Source organism: Salmo salar, unplaced genomic scaffold (assembly GCF_965601325.2).
Source record: "Salmo salar unplaced genomic scaffold, fSalSal1 ptg000615l, whole genome shotgun sequence".
In the NCBI taxonomy this organism is placed as follows: domain Eukaryota; kingdom Metazoa; phylum Chordata; class Actinopteri; order Salmoniformes; family Salmonidae; genus Salmo; species Salmo salar.
Window position 1 is genome coordinate 506,626 of NW_027675441.1, and position 7,520 is coordinate 514,145.

The following is a 7,520-nucleotide window of genomic DNA, read 5'->3' on the forward strand; positions in this document are numbered from 1 at the left end:
ATGGATATTAACCTCAGGGGGAAAATCCAGGCTCTGAAATGGAAGAGTTACTATTTATGATATTTAACAAAAAAGAGTTGTGTTACACTTACCACGTTGGTGACGCACTTGAATCAAAATGTATCTGGCTGTTTTCTACAAATTGTCCTCTAACCAGGGATGTACACATTATTCCCAGATTCTGTGTTGTTTTTGAGCTGTTAGTTTTAACAGGACGTGCAACCTCATCTCCTTCCTCTTGGCACAATTGATTTCAACATGATATCGATGAGTTATGATAAATAAGTGTTGTGTTCCTTTGTTTAGCGACCCCTAAATTTAAATGCATCACTCCAAAATGTAGCTGACTGTCTTCTGCAGGTTGTCCTCTAACCAGTGAGGTGAAATATATCTCCCATTTCCATGTGTTTTTTGTTTTGTTGTGTTAGTTTCAAGAGCAGATTCAACCTGATTTCCCCCCAAATGGATATAAGATTTGTGTTTTGCGTTTAGCTAGTGCGTTGCTATGGATCTTTATTTATTTTGACTGCATGTTTTTCCGTATTGGAGATGAGTTTTGTTTGGGCTCGTTCCAAGGAGACGAGAGTTCTAGAAGCTAGTGAGTTTTAGGAAGACGAGAGTTCTAGAAGCTAGTGAGTTTTAGGAAGACGAGAGTTCTAGAAGCTAGTGAGTTTTAGGAAGACGAGAGTTCTAGAATTTAGTGAGTTTTAGGAAGACGAGAGTTCTAGAATCTAGTGAGTTTTAGGAAGACGAGTGTTCTAGAAGCTAGTGAGTTTTAGGAAGACGAGAGTTCTAGAAGCTAGTGAGTTTTAGGAAGACGAGAGTTCTAGAAGCTAGTGAGTTTTAGGAAGACGAGAGTTCTAGAAGCTAGTGGGATTTAGGATTCTATAGAAAGAAAAAGGAGAAATAAATAATACTATTGTATATTATTATTTAGAAATACGTGTTTTTTCTTGTTTTTAATTGTTGACAGCCAGTAGACGCCATGTTTATATTGGTGAAGGTGAAGCATTCTAGTTGATTTTAATATGAAATGGAAGTTGTTTTCTGTTGGTGGTGAGCAAACTTTTCCAACAAAAATATAGGATATATTTGTTGTCTTAAGGTGTTACAGGCTTTGGTTTTTCCATTTATGTTTTGAGGTTGGACTTTAGCACGTCTAGCTCGTCAGCCCGTCTAGCTCGTTAGCCCGTCTAGCTCGTTAGCCCGTCTAGCTCGTCAGCCCGTCTAGCTCGTTAGCCCGTCTAGCTCGTTAGCACGTCTAGCTCCGTTAGCACGTCTAGTTCCGTTAGCACGTCTAGCTCGTTAGCCCGTCTAGCTCGTTAGCACGTAGGACGCACTGATTGGTGTCACCTCGTTAGTCAGTATGTGTTACACCTGTGCTGGCTTGTCCATCTCGTTAGTGGGAAGGTGTTTCACCTGAGCTGGTCCAGGTTCTATTTAAGAGTGTCTGGCCCAGTGCTCCAGTTGTCTTGATACATGTGGAGAGTCAACACCTTTAGTTGCTCCACCTTTTTGGTTTACTTCCTGTCTTTAAGTTTGGTGTGGGTTTTTCTTTTGTTTGCCTCTTCTTGGGCAGATTTAGTGGGTCTCATGGTGGGTGTCTTTTAGGTCCCAGTTGTTGTTACTAGTCAACTTTCAGTGGACACCCCCATAGTGTCTTTCAGAGCCCCTCCTAAAACCCCACCTGTTTAGTTGTGGTTGTTGTCAGTGACTCTTTGTTAGTTCCTCTTCTATTTAAGGGACATTTCTGGTTTTCTTGATGGGGAACGTAACAACAAACAAGCTTATATTTTGGGATGTTGCATCCGTTTCTTTAATATTCTAATCAATGGATTTTCCTTACAATGCTCATTAGTCTTTCAGTTGTTCCTGTGTTTTTTTTATGTTTGTAAAATAATTATTTGTTTATTTTCTTTTTTTCCCCCTGTGAAGCCATTGTGTTGCATCCATGTCTGAAATGTGCTGTATAAATAAAGCTTGATTTGGTTTGAACATATTGTAAAACAAATTACCCAATGACTGACCAATCAACAAATATGTGCAAAAGCAACACGTATCTTGGTCTTTCTTAGTATGAAAAACAGTCTAAATTCAGTATATCTCCCACTATTTCAAAATATTGCATGTTTAGTATCACTTTTCAACCAACCCAGTTCATTTGTTGAAAATGAAAAATGTTGAAATCAACAACATGTCAAAGGATTCAACTACTGGAAACTGAAACAACCAGATCAATCCCACGTTTCCAGCCTGCTGAAGGCGTGGTGGAGTGGTAAACACCACCCCCGGCTCTACCAGGGGCTTGAGGTGGTCTCCCACAGCTCTGCTTATGTCATGTTCTGTGGCCTTGCTGTTCCATTTCTGACTGCCCCTGCAACACAGAAACACATTTAGTCATATTATATAAAACACTCAAAGTAATGGATATGGAGCATCTATGGCCTCAGTTACACCTGGCACCTAAATGTGACTTCTGATCACTCCAAGCTGCATTAGGTTCAGATCTACCAGGATGGGCCTTTGACGCAGTCAGGCCACTGAATATGCATCAGCAATGTAAAGAGATGGGGTGAATGAGTGGGGAAAAATACATTTTCCACAAATTATCTTCATAAATCAAATCAAATGTTATAGGTCACATACAGGTGTTCAGCAGATGTTATTGTAGTGAAATGCTAGACAAGACAAGTAGGCACGCAATGGATTATGGTCATTGTAGTTAATTACGTTTTATGCGCTAAACTATGTAGAATATTGGCCTGTTGGAAACTACAACTCCCTACTACATCACACAGTTCAGGCTGGATCTGATGCATCTCTACAGAAACTACAACGTCACACAGTTCAGTCTGGATTGGATTTATCTCTAGAGAAACTACAACTCCCTACTACATCACACAGTTCAGGCTGGGTCTGATTTATCTCTAGAGAAACTACAACTCCCTACTACATCACACAGTTCAGGCTGGATCTGATTCATCTCTAGAGAAACTACAACTCCCTACAGCATCACACAGTTCAGGCTGGGTCTGATTTATTTCTAGAGAAACTACAACTCCCTACAGCATCACACAGTTCAGGCTGGATCTGATATATCTCTAGAGAAACTACAACTCCCTACTCCATCACACAGTTCAGGCTGGATCTGATTTATCTCTAGAGAAACTACAACTCCCTACTACATCACACAGTTCAGACTGGATCTGATTTATCTCTAGAGAAACTACAACTCCCTACTACATCACACAGTTCAGACTGGATCTGATTTATCTCTAGAGAAACTACAACTCCCTACTACATCACACAGTTCAGACTGGATCTGATTTATCTCTAGAGAAACTACAACTCCCTACTACATCACACAGTTCAGTCTGGATCTGATTTATCTATAGAGAAACTACAACTCCCTACTACATCACACAGTTCAGTCTGGATCTGATTTATCTCTAGAGAAACTACAACTCCCTACTACATCACACAGTTCAGTCTGGATCTGATGCATCTCTAGAGAAACTACAACTCCCTACTACGTCACACAGTTCAGTCTGGATCGGATTTATCTCTAGAGAAACTACAACTCCCTACTATATCACACAGTTCAGTCTGGGTCTGATTTATTTCTAGAGAAACTACAACTCCCTACAGCATCACACAGTTCAGTCTGGATCTGATTTATCTCTAGAGAAACTACAACTCCCTACTACATCACACAGTTCAGTCTGGATCTGATTTATCTCTAGAGAAACTACAACTCCCTACTACATTACACAGTTCAGGCTGGGTCTGATTTATCTCAAGAGCAATGTTGTGAGGGAAAAATCTATGTTAACCTCTTTAAGTTGATATGACTTCGAATGTGTTGAAGGATCTCTTTAAGGTTGAGAAGTTTATGTGTATGTTTATGTGGGTCTGCAACCACACACCCTCTGGACAGACAGGCCAAAGGAGCTTGGCCCAATTCAGGGAACCGTTGATCTACTTCAGAGGAACTGTGTCTACAGTGATTTCCTGTTGTTTTGACACCTCACTGGAAAACTAGAATAACTAGCTGTTGCTACAGAACGAGACGACCAATTCACAGTTAGTCTGTGTCTCGTTCTCCACACACGTACACATACCAAGATCACGTGTTTTCTATATGCACAAGATAGTTTGACTATATAAGGCTTCTGTACTCCTTGTGTCATCGAGCTCTCGGCCTTCCACCTCAGAGTGTAGGGCTGACCAGCTACATTATTGCAATTCTTATCAAATAAAGGTTGATTGTTTGAAGAAATGACAAAGTCTCTCCTGATTGGTTAGAATTTCCACCACAATGTGCAGTAACAATGATAGACCAGACTCATAGTACAGAATGAATGACTGCCCAGTTCAACATCAGTTCACCGTCTCACCTCATACTGTGTTGGAGCAGCAGCAGCTGACTGCCCAGTTCAACATCAGTTCACCGTCTCACCTCATACTGTATTGGAGCAGCAGCAGCTGACTGCCCGGTTCAACATCAGTTCACCGTCTCACCTCATACTGTATTGGAGCAGCAGCAGCTGACTGCCCGGTTCAACATCAGTTCACCGTCTCACCTCATACTGTATTGGAGCAGCAGCAGCTGACTGCCCGGTTCAACATCAGTTCACCGTCTCACCTCATACTGTATTGGAGCAGCAGCAGCTGACTGCCCGGTTCAACATCAGTTCACCGTCTCACCTCATACTGTATTGGAGCAGCAGCAGCTGACTGCCCGGTTCAACATCAGTTCACCGTCTCACCTCATACTGTATTGGAGCAGCAGCAGCTGACTGCCCAGTTCAACATCAGTTCACCGTCTCACCTCATACTGTATTGGAGCAGCAGCAGCTGACTGCCCAGTTCAACATCAGTTCACCGTCTCACCTCATACTGTATTGGAGCAGCAGCAGCTGACTGCCCAGTTCAACATCAGTTCACCGTCTCACCTCATACTGTATTGGAGCAGCAGCAGCTGACTGCCCGGTTCAACATCAGTTCACCGTCTCACCTCATACTGTATTGGAGCAGCAGCAGCTGACTGCCCAGTTCAACATCAGTTCACCGTCTCACCTCATACTGTATTGGAGCAGCAGCGGCTGACTGCCCAGTTCAACATCAGTTCACCGCCTCACCTCATACTGTATTGGAGCAGCAGCGGCTGACTGCCCAGTTCAACATCAGTTCACCGTCTCACCTCATACTGTATTGGAGCAGCAGCAGCTGACTGCCCAGTTCAACATCAGTTCACCGTCTCACCTCATACTGTATTGGAGCAGCAGCAGCTGACTGCCCAGTTCAACATCAGTTCACCGTCTCACCTCATACTGTATTGGAGCAGCAGCAGCTGACTGCCCAGTTCAACATCAGTTCACTGTCTCACCTCATACTGTATTGGAGCAGCAGCAGCTGACTGCCCAGTTCAACATCAGTTCACCGTCTCACCTCATACTGTATTGGAGCAGCAGCAGCTGACTGCCCAGTTCATCATCAGTTCACCGTCTCACCTCATACTATATTGGAGCAGCAGCAGCTGACTGCCCAGTTCAACATCAGTTCACTGTCTCACCTCATACTGTATTTGAGCAGCAGCAGCTGACTGCCCAGTTCATCATCAGTTCACCGTCTCACCTCATACTATATTGGAGCAGCAGCAGCTGACTGCCCAGTTCAACATCAGTTCACCGTCTCACCTCATATTGTATTGGAGCAGCAGCAGCTGACTGCCCAGTTCAACATCAGTTCACCATCTCACCTCATACTGTATTGGAGCAGCAGCAGCTGACTGCCCAGTTCAACATCAGTTCACCGTCTCACCTCATACTGTATTGGAGCAGCAGCAGCTGACTGCCCAGTTCAACATCAGTTCACCGTCTCACCTCATACTGTATTGGAACAGCAGCAGCTGACTGCCCAGTTCAACATCAGTTCACCCTCTCACCTCATACTGTATTGGAGCAGCAGCAGCTGACGGCCCAGTTGAACGTCAGTTCACCATCTCACCTCAAACTGTATTGGAGCAGCAGCAGCTGACTGCCCAGTTCAACATCAGTTCACCGTCTCACCTCATACTGTATTGAAGCAGCAGCAGCTGACTGCCCAGTTCAACATCAGTTCACCATCTCACCTCAAACTGTATTGGAGCAGCAGCAGCTGACTTGACAGTTGATACTAATCATCATGTTTGAATCTGAGAGTAAATAGAGCCGACTACACTCTAAAAATGAAGGGTTCAACTGGAGTTGTTCTCAGATCCCCTAAGAACCGTAGGGTTCTTGGTCAATGAAAAACAGCCCCAAAAGGTTCTTCAAAGAACTTGTTAGAAGGTGGGTTCATCGAGGAACCTCCGTTGTTGCTGGACTTCTTCCGGGAACTTCGCAATTACAACTGAAAACGATGGTGACAAGTTTGGATACGACAACAGTTAAAAAGGTTAAGTTGGGTTGATGTTTGGCTCTGAATATGTCTCGAAATAATGTATTATAATAATATAACATACTAATAATGAATAACGAAGACAATGATAGTTTTCTGTGAATATCTTCCATAACGTTACTATAGTTAATTAACGTTAATATTAGAAAGCCGGGTTTGACCGTCGGCGTTGTATGAGCTACAGTACAGTACCGTTAGCTAGCTAGCTAACGTTATGTCCTAACTAGGCACAACTAGGTTTGGATTATTTCCTCAACTATATTCTTTCCCATATATTGTATATCGTTTCCATAAAGCCAACATCGCTTTACACTCATTAACGTAAGTTTCCAATCTAGAGCAGTTCTCACTTTTGTGATAATGAACTAGCTAACGTTAGCTTTGTTAACTAACTAACTAACTAACTAACTTAGGACGGTGACCTGTCCAGACGAGATGTTACAACGAACTGAATCGTCAATGGAGGTCTTCCTCTTTATATAGCCTGCTACAGCATGCAATACTATTAACTCACAAAGGGGCATAACGTTATATGGACAATACTATCCCATTTTGGAAACGTTACATGTACAATACTATCCCATTTTGAAACGTTACATGAACAATACTATCCCATTTTGGAAACGTTACATGTAAAATACTATCCCATTTTGGAAACGTTACATGTACAATACTATCCCATTTTGGAAACGTTACATGTAAAATACTATCCCATTTTGGAAACGTTACATGTACAATACTATCCCATTTTGGAAATGTTACATGTGCAATACTATCCCATTTTGGAAATGTTACATGTGCAATACTATCCCATTTTGAAACGTTACATGAACAATACTATCCCATTTTGGAAACGTTACATGTACAATACTATCCCATTTTGGAAACGTTACATGTACAATACTATCCCATTTTGGAAACATTACATGGACAATACTATCCCATTTTGGAAACGTTACATGGACAATACTATCCCATTTTGGAAACGTTACATGGACAATACTATCCCATTTTGGAAACGTTACATGGACAATACTATCCCATTTTGGAAACGTTACATGTACAATACTGTCCCATTT